The 12425-nt window shown below is 39.9% G+C and overlaps 1 pseudogene; it reads left to right on the top strand.

The window, feature by feature from the left end:
- The first annotated feature begins 1255 nt into the window (after positions 1-1255).
- On the top strand, positions 1256-6767 carry LOC121787452 (annotated as a pseudogene).
- Positions 6768-12425: the final 5658 nt, after the last annotated feature.

Below are 12425 nucleotides of genomic sequence, written 5' to 3'. Positions count from 1 at the left end.
CATCAAAAAGGGAATCAAACATATCATTTAAAATGTGACCACAATATAGATAATCATCGTTCTCCCATTTCACCCGCCTTCTCATCTGTTCCAGAGTTTCATTATCAACAACCTCGGGCATGGAAGTACTCAGAACGTATATGACCTTCAGACCCGTTAACATGAAATGCATCTTCTTCTGCCAGCGTCTGAAATCCTAGCTAGCAAACTTGTGATTAGACGGGGTTCTGCCATTCACAGGAGCTTTCCTATTCTTCTGCCAACGTTTGATGTCTCATTATGATCACGTTATCAATCAAGTTAATCTAATTACACTAAAATATCCAACATCTTTCAAGCTCCCTCCACCGTCTTTTTTTTTTTACACACACACAGACACACACCCACACACACACATCGGAGTTCGTGATACATTCGGCAAGCGAGCTAACCCTGACACACAGCCCCTCATGGCTCGAAGACTAGCCCTGACACACGCAGCCGCGCACCAGCCTGTGAGCAAGCCCCTCTCCTCTGGCTCGTTCTCTAGCCCCCGTTCGACGGGTCCGGGGCAGCCGGGGTCGGGACCGTAAATTCTCGCCATCAAGCGGATCGGGGTCTGCAAGCGTTATCAATCAAGTTAATCCAATTACACTAAAATATCCAACATCTTTCAAGCTCCCTCCACCGTCTTTTTTTTTTTACACACACACACAGACACACACCCACACATACACATCGGAGTTCGTGATACATTCGGCAAGCGAGCTAACCCTGACACGCAGCCGCGCACCAGCCTGTGAGCAAGCCCCTCCTCAGGCTCGTTCTCTAGCCCCCCGTTCGACGGGTCCGGGGCAGCCGACCCCTCCTCAGGCTCGTTCTCTAGCCCCCCCGTTCGACGGGTCTGGGGCAGCCGGGGTCGGGACCGTAAATTCTCGCCATCAAGCGGGTCGGGGTCTGCAAGCTTGCCAAGCCCAAAGGCCCATAGGGGAAATTAATCCCAAGTTGGGCCATCCAGGATTCGAACTCATGACCTCTTGGATGGGCGGTATCCTTGCCTCCCTTCTCAACCAGTTGAGCTAGGAGGCTTGGATTCCCTCCATCGTCTTTCATCTCAACTAAGTTTCCGTAAGATGGTTTCTTGATATTTCTGTTTTTGTCACTATTGTCTCTGGCTTGGTCCTTGTTTATTTTTTACTGCATAATGTTCTGGAAAATAAATTTCATTGTTAAAGGTTCTTGATTGGTTCAGGAATTGATTTGTTATGTTCTGATTTGACAGTTTTGCGTCTTTTCTTTGAATGGTGTTATATGATTATTCAACTCCTCCTCCTCATTCATGCGTGTGTGTTTTGAAATCAATAAAAATGGATACTGTGGTTTTTGTTTTGGAAGGGTGAAGGTTTTCAGTAGATGGTGGTGGAAATGGCAAGTGGAGTTGTTCCAGCGTCGTATCATCAGAGCATTGGATTTGCAAAAAGTTGGGATTTTGTTAGAGCTTCTAACTTGCAAAGCCTTAAATTTCGACGTAGCAAGGGGGTTCCTGTTATCAGAAATTCCACCAACACTATTGAACTTGAGCCTGCATCAGATGGAAGCCCCTTATTAGGTATTCGGTATTCGGTATTCTTGTTTATTCGTAATGGCCATCATTTGTTTTCCTTAAGGTATTCTTGTTTATTCGTAAAGGCCATCATTTGTTTTCCTTAAGGTATTCTTGTTTATTTGTAACGGCCATCATTTGTTATCTAGTAGAATTGATTGGAGAAATTTCAAAATTAGGGCTTAATTTCGCCGACCTTTTGAAATTTAGGATTCAATTCGCTAACCTTTCGGAATATGGGATTGAGACATGAGAATTTTTCGGAAGAAGGGATTTTTGAATTTTTCTATTTTTTCTCTTATTATTTCTGTCTCAAATCAAACCCCATCGATTTATACTTTCTTCATCGAATGACGCGATCTTCGAGCACTTCGTGGTTGAAACTGCGGCACATTCGGCTGGGCTAATCCAACCGCGCACTCCTGAGTTGTGTGTGAATGGCTTAGAGACGAAATAGAGAGCGACGACGGCGTCGGAGTCGCCAATTTCTGGTTGTCGTAGCTGAGCGACGACGGAGTCGCCAATTTCTGGTTGCCGTAGCTCGAATCAGACATAGGGCTGTTGAATTGTAGTGAGGTGGAGCAGACATCTTCCCCTTTTAAATAAGAATTCAAAATTTGTTTATATCATTAATTTGATGATGAAAGCTGATGAGATCCATCCAAGTTTTGAGAGGTAATCTGAATAAGGTTGGGAATGTGGAAAGAAGTGAAGGCAAAGAAGATTGTCGACAATTTCAAGAAACAGGCGCAAGAGAGAAAACTAAAACTATATGTGAAAATATTACAGGGTAGTTTGGACAATTCATAAATGTTGAGATGGAAATAATAATAAAAAAACGGAGGAAAAAAAGAAAAATTCGAAATCCCTTCTTCCGAAAAATTCGCATGCCTCGATCTCATATTCCGAAAGGTTAACGAATTGAATCCTAAATTTCGAAAGGTCAGCGAAATTAATCCCTTATTCCGAAATTTCTCGATTGATTGGCCTTTAATAGTTGTTACATGACTGAGCCATTAGAAAAATAGGAAAGCTCGTGTGAATGGTTAATTGTCGGTTTAGGTGGAGGAGAAAGCATGATAAAATGGACTACAACTTTCTGAATATCAACTTGCTTTCTTCCATATATCTGCAGAATAGTTTCATGTTCGATCTTGTAGTTATTTGGGGCAGAGGATTCAATGCCTTAATCATTGCAATTTTTCCCTTTTTTCCTGATTCTTGTGATGAAAGTTGAGTAGGCTTGCTTGAATGTAGTTCCAAGGCAGAAATATTGTGAATCGATACACAAAACTATAAGGAGAAAAACCTGCACGGTGATGGTGGGAAACGTGGCTCTTGGTAGTGAGCATCCCATCAGAATTCAAACTATGACCACTACAGATACAAAGGATGTAGCTGCTACAGTTGAACAGGTCTTCATTTATCTTTTAATTTTATCCCTTCCATATTACAAGAGGTTTTCCATAACAAGACATCATTGTTTTTGGAAGTTGATCACTACTTTCTCATGTCCTTATTTGAGTCGTTATATTTACAGGTAATGTCAATAGCAGACCGGGGAGCAGATATTGTTAGAATAACTGTTCAAGGAAGGAAAGAAACCGATCCATGCTTTGAAATTAAAAATGCACTTGTTAAGAAGAAGTAAGTAATGCATCTAAAATTTTTATGTCTGTATATATTACTAGCTAGCATAGTGCTCATGTATCCAATTAATATGCATAGTTACAACATCCCACTGGTTGCGGATATTCACTTCGCTCCATCTGTTGCAATGCGGGTTGCTGAATGCTTTGAAAAAATTCGTGTTAATCCAGGAAATTTTGGTGCCTTTTCAACACTTTTTCTCTATTTTCTTTCACTTGGTAAAAAAAAATTAACGATGGTTTGTTTGCTGATTAAATGTAACCTGATTAATATAATTAGCTGACAGGAGAGCACAGTTTGAAGAGTTGGAATGCACAGAAGATGATTATCAGAAAGAACTTTAGCATATTGACAAGGTATGTTGTGTGGCTTTACAACTTGAAAACCAAATGTAGTAACTTATGCAAATGGGGTTATAGATGTGGATGTTTCTACAAATTAGGTTTTCACCCCTTTGGTTGAGAAATGCAAAAAGTATGGACGAGCAATGCGCATTGGGACTAACCACGGTAGCCTGTCAGATCGTATTATGAGCTATTACGGAGACTCTCCAAGAGGAATGGTAAGGAACGACTCATAACTTGAATTAAAGTAGTTTCCTTATATGGGCAGTTCTAGTACCTATATATCATATTTATCTGACCATGTAACAGGTTGAATCTGCATTTGAGTACGCTAGGATTTGTCGGAAACTGGACTTCCACAATTTTGTGTTTTCAATGAAAGCAAGCAACCCTGTTATAAAAAAAAAAAAGCAACCCTGTTATCATGGTCCAGGCATACCGCCTTCTGGTTACTGAGATGAATATTTTGGGATGGGAATACCCCTTACACTTGGGAGTAACTGAAGCTGGTGAGGGTGAAGACGGGGGTATGAAATCTGCCATTGGCATTGGGACACTTCTTATGGTACGTCCCCTCATTTTCGACTTACTGACAGACATCAAAATCAGGACATGGAAAACCTGCTTATTTTGTATCCAAACATAGCCGTAGTTTTCTCAAGATCAATGTTAAATATTCAGGATGGTTTGGATGATACGATTCGTGTTTCTTTAACTGAACCTCCGGAGGAGGAGATTGATCCGTGTAACAGATTGGCTAACCTTGGTATGGAAGCTGCTGAGCTGCAGAAAGGAGTGGTAATGGTTCCTGCATAAAGAGCTACTATTATTTTTTAAAATCTTCAATTTTTTATTTAGCAAAAGATTGAGGGGTTGTTAGTATTTAATAACCAGGAACCTTTTGAAGAGAAGAACAGACGGTATTTTACTATTATTTTTTAAAATCTTCAATTTTTTATTTAGCAAAAGATTGAGGGGTTGTTAGTATTTAATAACCAGGAACCTTTTGAAGAGAAGAACAGACGGTATTTTGATTTCCAGCGTAGAAGTGGTCAGTTGCCAGTTCAAAAGGAGGTCTGGCTATGCTCGTTAGTGTTGATTCTTACAAAGAATTTCCTTAAGGGGTTTGGAACTAATAGCTCTTTGATGCTTCTGATACAGGGTGAAGAAGTTGATTATCGAGGTGTACTCCATCGTGATGGCTCAGTTTTCATGTCGATTTCTCTGGATCAGTTGCAGGTCTCCTGCAACGTTTTATTCTCTTTCTTTGACAATAGCATCTGTCAAGTTCAGAAACATTGTTAGATTTCATTACTCCTATTTCTGGTTTCATGATTTTCATATCCTCTTTTGTCGTGTAGGCACCTGAAGCTCTATACAAGTCTCTAGCCACAAAACTTATCGTTGGAATGCCATTTAAGGTACACTCAAATCTCTTCCACGGCTTAAAACATGACTTTCAGATTTCTTCGTTAAAGATCTTTATAGAAGGAAAGTTTGACACTGATGCAGGACCTAGCAACAGTAGATTCAATCTTATTGAGGAAGCTTCCACCACTAGACGATAAAGATGCTGTAAGCCTGGTTTCATTAGGGCCAGAGCTTCCTTCTTACATCTATAAATCTCTATTATTTGTTCATTGTTTCTTGTAATAATGCCAGAGACTTGCTCTCAAACGGCTGATAGATGTTTCTATGGGAGTTATAACTCCTCTGTCAGAGCAATTGGCAAAGCCATTACCCAATGCGCTTGTTATGGTGAATCTTGATGAATTTTCTAGTGGCGCTCACAAGCCTCTTCCCCAAGGTGTGCACTTTTTTCCAATACCAAAACCTCAAACACAAAATTGTGTAAATTATAACAATTACTAGTACTAAATTAGCGATGATCGTTCAGGTACACGTTTAGTAGTCTCTGTACGAGGAGATGAACCCATAGATGAGCTAGAGATTCTGAAGAGTATAGACGCTGTAATGATCCTTCATTACCTACCATATACTGAAGAGAAGACTAGCAGAGTCCATGCTGCAAGGAGGTAGTTTTAATCTTGTATGTCAAAATGTAAAAATATTGTAATACCAATCAGATCGTTTGGGTTGATGATCTTATTGATTGCAGGCTTTTTGAGTATCTATCAGAGAACTCGTTGGAGTTTCCAGTAATTCATCATATAAGATTCCCGAAAAAGTCCACAGGTAAATCAGAACTAACATCAGTTTGCTTAGCTGAGAATCTGAGATGAAGAAGAACTTAGATGAGGTAGTTTTGTGTACATTGCTAGGGATGACTTGGTGATTGGTGCTGGGACGAAGGCAGGATCCCTTCTCGTAGATGGATTGGGAGATGGAGTCCTACTGGAAGGTGCGGATCAGGACTTTGATTTCCTCAGAAATACGTCTTTCAATCTGCTACAAGGTTGCAGATTGAGAAATACAAAGACAGTAAGTACGAATGAAGGTTTTCACAACAAATCGAACTAAATTTCAGCCGTTGACATGTTATGATGCGACCAGGAATATGTGTCGTGTCCGTCATGTGGAAGAACTTTATTTGATCTTCAAGAGATAAGCGCAGAAATAAGAGAAAAAACATCTCATTTGCCTGGTGTTTCAGTAAGATCACTTATAGTTATTCCTGAAAAGAACAATAATGCCTCGTCTGTTGTTGAATGGCATTATCTTACCTTGTTGTGATATGCGGGTTACCATCATGGGCTGCATTGTCAATGGACCCGGAGAAATGGCTGATGCAGACTTCGGCTATGTTGGTGGCGCTCCCGGAAAGATCGATCTCTATGTTGGAAAGGTACCACTACTCACTCATATTATTCTTTATTTTTTCTTTCTATAAACACTAGTTTCTTTAAGTTGTGCTGATCCCGTCGTTTCATGGGAGTTAAGACGGTGGTGCAACGAGGCATTGCCATGGAAGGTGCAACAGACGCATTGATACAGCTGATCAAGGATCACGACCGCTGGGTGGATCCACCTGCACAAGATTAGGAGGATGCATAAATACAGTATGATATAGGTATGATGAATGATGTAGCTTTGTCATTTTCATCTTATTGTTAAGAAAAAAAGGTTCAGGTCAAAGTTATACTTCAATCACTTTTTATACAATGTATTTCTTACTTGTAAGAGACGGTGGGAGTGTAATTGATTTATTTTAAGAATATACTTTCAATGAACCACATAAGATATCGTTGGTATATGGTAATAACAGATCAAATCAATTTATTCCACAAAAGGGTATTTCATAGCAATTAAAATTTGGTTGGAGCATTTATTTTTTTAGTGATGAATGACAAATTGACAACGAAACCAAACTTGTTGATGTATCCCACCATTTTTTTTTCGACCAAACAGCACAAGAGTCTTCTACCAACCACATTTTATATTTTGTAATTTCTTGTTACGCTTAATTAGTTCATAACATATGCTATGTGATCTTAATATAAAAAACAATTGTATAGATATATACTAGTAGTACTTGGGTTCCATTATATACTAAGGTGTTTTCACACGTTGATGCTCCGTTCTAAATATCGATTGAAAACCGCAAAATATAGCAAGGTTGCTAGCTACTACTCCATTGCTAGTTGCTCTTGAGACTTCATCGGAATATAAGGAATATGGATGGAAATGCCTTTAGCTCCAAATCATTGTAGGAAAAACATGTAACATGTGGGAAATTAGAAAGGTCTCAAAACCTTTCCTTTCCTAAGTCTTTTGGCTTTTCAACGTCCATGTGTTTATGAGGTGCCTTAAACCCGAGACCTCTCGTGTGGCCACTCCTAGCCTATAAATAGGTGGAGTCTTGAGAGTTGAGAACACAACACAACCTACAATCATTCTCTCTTCTCTCATAGCTCAAGCACTCTAGTTCGCATCTTATGAGCATCGCATTGCTCGGTTCTCGCCTCCAATTCAAGTTCGCCGGAGCCTACGAGTTTGAGGTGCTTCAACTCGATAGGAGGAAAGTCGTTTCATCTTTGGGGACATTACGCCAATCCGTGAGCACTAGCCGGGGCGTATTTCGTCTTGCGGAGAGAGGGTCACCTCGACTCGACTTGAAGAATACTATAGTTTGCATCTCTTTACTTTCGTTGTAATTTATATTATTATATTTACCTTCCAGTTTTGTTCTTTTGTAATAGCAAGAGTTTTCCCGTGTAAAGGCTACAATATTTCCAACAATCGCAAGACGAAATATTGTACTCTTGCTGAATCATGTCGACCGATGCTGGAGGAAACATGAAAGTCAAAGCTGGAATAAAGCAACGAACGGTCGCAATGTCGATGCGCTATGGAGTGGTTAATTCCTTGAGATCTATTCTCTTGAGAATGATGTTTATCGTTTGTCATTTGACAAGCAAGACCAATTTAGATTTGGTAGTAGTAATTGGGATGCATGGGTTGATGAATATGCCAATGCACATTTGGTTCAATATAATTGTGTACTTATTGTTGGAAACAATACTGTACAAATTATTTGAACGTGTTGTTATAAACAACAAAGATCACGAGGTGATCGCAGTGGTCTCCGACGTGGACCATGGTATTAATCCAAATGAATGGTTTGTTGATACGGGTGCCACATGTCATGTGTGCTCCGAAAGAAGCGCTTTTTCTACCTACAAATCTGTTGGAGGTAGAAAAGTACGTATGGGAAACCAAGCCTCATCTAAGGTGGTTGGTGTGGGTAATGTGTTCCTAAAATTAGGATCTGGAAAAGTTCTTACCCTTAGGGATGTACTGCATGTCCCAGACATCCGAAATAATTTGGTGTCAGGCTCACTTCTAGTAAATCATGGATTTTCACTAGAATTTGAGTGTGAAAAGGTTATATTGACCAAGTATGAAAAGTTCATAGGTGAAGGTCACCTAGTGAATGGGCTTTTTGAGCTGAATGTTACGGTCATTCACCGTGGAAAAGGATTAAGAAATAAGGAAGATGATGCATCCTCCTATTTGCTTGAGTGCTCTGATTTATGGCATAAAAGATTGGGACATGTAAATCTAAATGCTATAAAAAGATTAGTAAATCTTAATTTACTAAAAGTAGATAAGTTTAACTCACAAGAAAAATGTGAAGTCTGTGTTGAAGCAATAATGACCAAGCTACCGTTTCGCTCGGTAGAATGGAGCACAAAACCTCTAGAGTTAATCCATACAGACGTATGTGATTTAAAATTTGTGCAAACTAGAGGTGGTAAAAAGTACTTCATCACATTTATAGATGATTGCACAAGGTATTGTTACCTTTACTTATTGAGAAGTAAAGATGAGGCAATTGAAGCGTTTAAAGACTTCAAAAATGAAGCTGAAAATCAACTTAATTGTCGAATTAAGTGTGTTCGAAGTGATAGAGGTGGTGAGTATGTAGCTCCGTTTGCAGAATTATGTCATGCAAGTGGTATAATTCACCAAACCACAGCTCCATATTCTCCTCAATCAAATGGTGTTGCTGAACGCAAAAATCGAACACTTAAAGAGATGATGAATGCTCTGTTGATTAATTCTGGTTTATCCCAGAACATGTGGGGGGAGGCTGTGTTAACAGCGAATCATATCCTGAATAAAATTCCACTAAAAAATAGGGATGTGACTCCTTATGAGTTGTGGAAAGGGAAGAAACCTTCATATTCATACCTCAAAGTGTGGGGGTGTTTAGCGAAGGTAGAAGTGCCACCTCCGAAACAAGTTGCAATAGGCCCTAAAACAGTCGATTGCATCTTTATTGGCCATGCACTTAATAGCAGTGCCTATCGTTTCCTAGTCCATAGGTCAGCTGTGCCTGGCGTGGCTGAAGGAACAACGATTGAGTCAAGGAATGCTATATTCTTTGAGAATGTATACCCTTGCAAGAGGCAAGAGGATTGTTCTAGTGAAAGAATGATGGATGAATCCACTAGTTCTGATCCTTCAAAAAGGACGAGGTCAAGTCCTGAGGATGTTGAACCAAGACGTGGTAAAAGAGTTAAAGTTGCTAAAACATTTGGTCCTGACTTCATAACTTTTATGTTGGATGACGAACCAAAGTCATTGGCGGAAGCTCTGTCTGGCCCAGACGCGGCGTGGTGGCAAGAAGCTATCAACAGTGAAATTGAATCCATCATGAGAAATAACACTTGGGTGTTAGTAGACTTGCCTGAAGGCTGTAAGCCTTTAGGGTGCAAGTGGATTCTGAAAAGGAAATATAAGCCCGATGGTACTATAGATAAGTACAAAGCTCGCCTAGTTGTCCAAGGCTTTAAGCAGAAAGAAGGGTATGACTTTTTTGATACCTATTCACCTGTTACGAGAATCACTTCCATTCGGGTGCTTCTAGCGATTGCTGCTTTGCACAATCTCGATATTCACCAAATGGATGTGAAAACTGCGTTTCTGAATGGTGATCTGGAAGAAGAAATATATATGGAACAACCCGAAGGGTTTGTTGTGCCTGGGCAAGAGCGTAAAGTATGCAAACTGGTAAAGTCATTATATGGGTTGAAGCAAGCACCATTACAATGGCATTTGAAATTTGACAACGTGATGTTGGCAAATGGATTCACTATCAATGAGTGCGATAAGTGTGTTTACATTAAGAACACAGATAACGGGTTTGTTATTGTGTGTCTGTATGTTGATGATATGTTGATAATGGGCAGCGATAGTGCCATTATTAACGAGACAAAAAACATGTTGAAAAGAAATTTCGATATGAAAGATATGGGTCTAGCTGATGTGATTCTCGGAATCAAAATATTGAGGACTAATGAGGGAATTGCCTTAACGCAATCTCATTATGTTGAGAAGATGCTTAAGAAATTCAACTCATTTGATTGTAAGCCAGCAAAGACTCCTTTTGAGCTCAATGTCCATCTAAGCAAGAATATGGGTGATTCCGTTGCTCAAGAAGAGTATGCAAAGGTCATAGGAAGTTTGATGTTTATCACAAACTGTACTCGACCTGATCTTGCTTGTCCTGTAAACATGTTGAGCCGATTTACGAGCAACCCTAGCAAGGAACATTGGAAAGCTCTGTGTAGAGTTTTGAGATACTTGAAGTATACTATTAACTTTGGGTTGCATTACACAAGATATCCCCAAGTACTTGAAGGGTACTGTGACGCAAATTGGATCTCTGATTCAAAAGACTCATTTTCGACAAGTGGGTATGTGTTCACTGTGGGGGGTGGTGTTGTCTCGTGGAAATCAACAAAACAGACGTGTATTGCTCGTTCCACCATGGAATCTGAGTTTATCGCTTTGGATAAAGCAGGGGAAGAAGCCGAGTGGCTTAGAAACTTCCTAGAAGATATTCCATGTTGGAAGAAGCCAGTGCCCGCAGTATTGATACACTGTGATAGCAAAGCAGCTATAGGTAGAGCACAAAGTGGCTTTTATAATGGTAAGTCTCGACATATTCGTCGACGACATAATACCGTAAGGCAGTTGATCACAAGTGGCATTATCTCAGTTGACTATGTAAAGTCAGTGGATAACTTAGCGGATCCGTTAACAAAAGGTTTAAACCGTGATCAAATGCATAAATTGCTAAAAGGAATGGGACTGAAAACCACATCTTAAAAGATGAGTATAGTGGTAACCCAACCATACGATTGGAGATCCCATGGGATTGGTTCAATGGGAAAACGAAGCTATACAAATCTAGCTGTAACACCTAGAAGATTTTTAATCTTCGCCCATTCTTTAGAAAGCTTTGAGTGTTGTAACCTGCAGGTGGTAAGAGGTTAAGTCTTTTGACTTTTAATGATTCTTGAAATCTCAAGGAGATGCAGTATGGCAGGATACTCATGAAAGAATCACCTATATAAGTGAGAAGTGAGGCCGCTTCGTGAGAGTAAGTCACTTATGAATTCCAAAGAGGTGTTCCACGGCCGAAACGGACACAAACGTGAGAACTGATGGAGTTGAGACTATATTGTGTTGATACTATTGACTAGGCATACACTAAGGAGGAATAGTTCAAGGCATCGCGTCCACTAGCCCGCCGGTATGTCCGATAGTATTGACTATGGAAGGTTCAAAACCACAAGTTACCTCTCCAAATACAATATTGTTTCTCGAGAACTGAGCAAAGAGTCTGCATACATGCATTTGTGTCTGGTGTTGGTTTGAGCTTGCAGCGCTCTAACCAATGTGGGGGATTGTAGGAAAAACATGTAACATGTGGGAAATTAGAAAGGTCTCAAAACCTTTCCTTTCCTAAGTCTTTTGGCTTTTCAACGTCCATGTGTTTATGAGGTGCCTTAAACCCGAGACCTCTCGTGTGGCCACTCCTAGCCTATAAATAGGTGGAGTCTTGAGAGTTGAGAACACAACACAACCTACAATCATTCTCTCTTCTCTCATAGCTCAAGCACTCTAGTTCGCATCTTATGAGCATCGCATTGCTCGGTTCTCGCCTCCAATTCAAGTTCGCCGGAGCCTACGAGTTTGAGGTGCTTCAACTCGATAGGAGGAAAGTCGTTTCAGCTTTGGGGACATTACGCCAATCCGTGAGCACTAGCCGGGGCGTATTTCGTCTTGCGGAGAGAGGGTCACCTCGACTCGACTTGAAGAATACTATAGTTTGCATCTCTTTACTTTCGTTGTAATTTATATTATTATATTTACCTTCCAGTTTTGTTCTTTTGTAATAGCAAGAGTTTTCCCGTGTAAAGGCTACAATATTTCCAACAATCATATCAAAATGTACATGAGAATAACAAATCATTCAACCAATCAAATAAGTAACAAATTTATTGGAAAAAATACAGTGACAAAATACAAGCACATAAATTCCGAATTCGTATACACTACTATGACTGATCAAAAGCGCATCTGAAAATTTCAAT

This window comes from Salvia splendens, chromosome 2 (assembly GCF_004379255.2).
Source record: "Salvia splendens isolate huo1 chromosome 2, SspV2, whole genome shotgun sequence".
NCBI lineage: Eukaryota > Viridiplantae > Streptophyta > Magnoliopsida > Lamiales > Lamiaceae > Salvia > Salvia splendens.
Note: the sequence above shows the minus strand (reverse complement) of the source record. Positions and strands in the feature narration are given on the sequence as shown.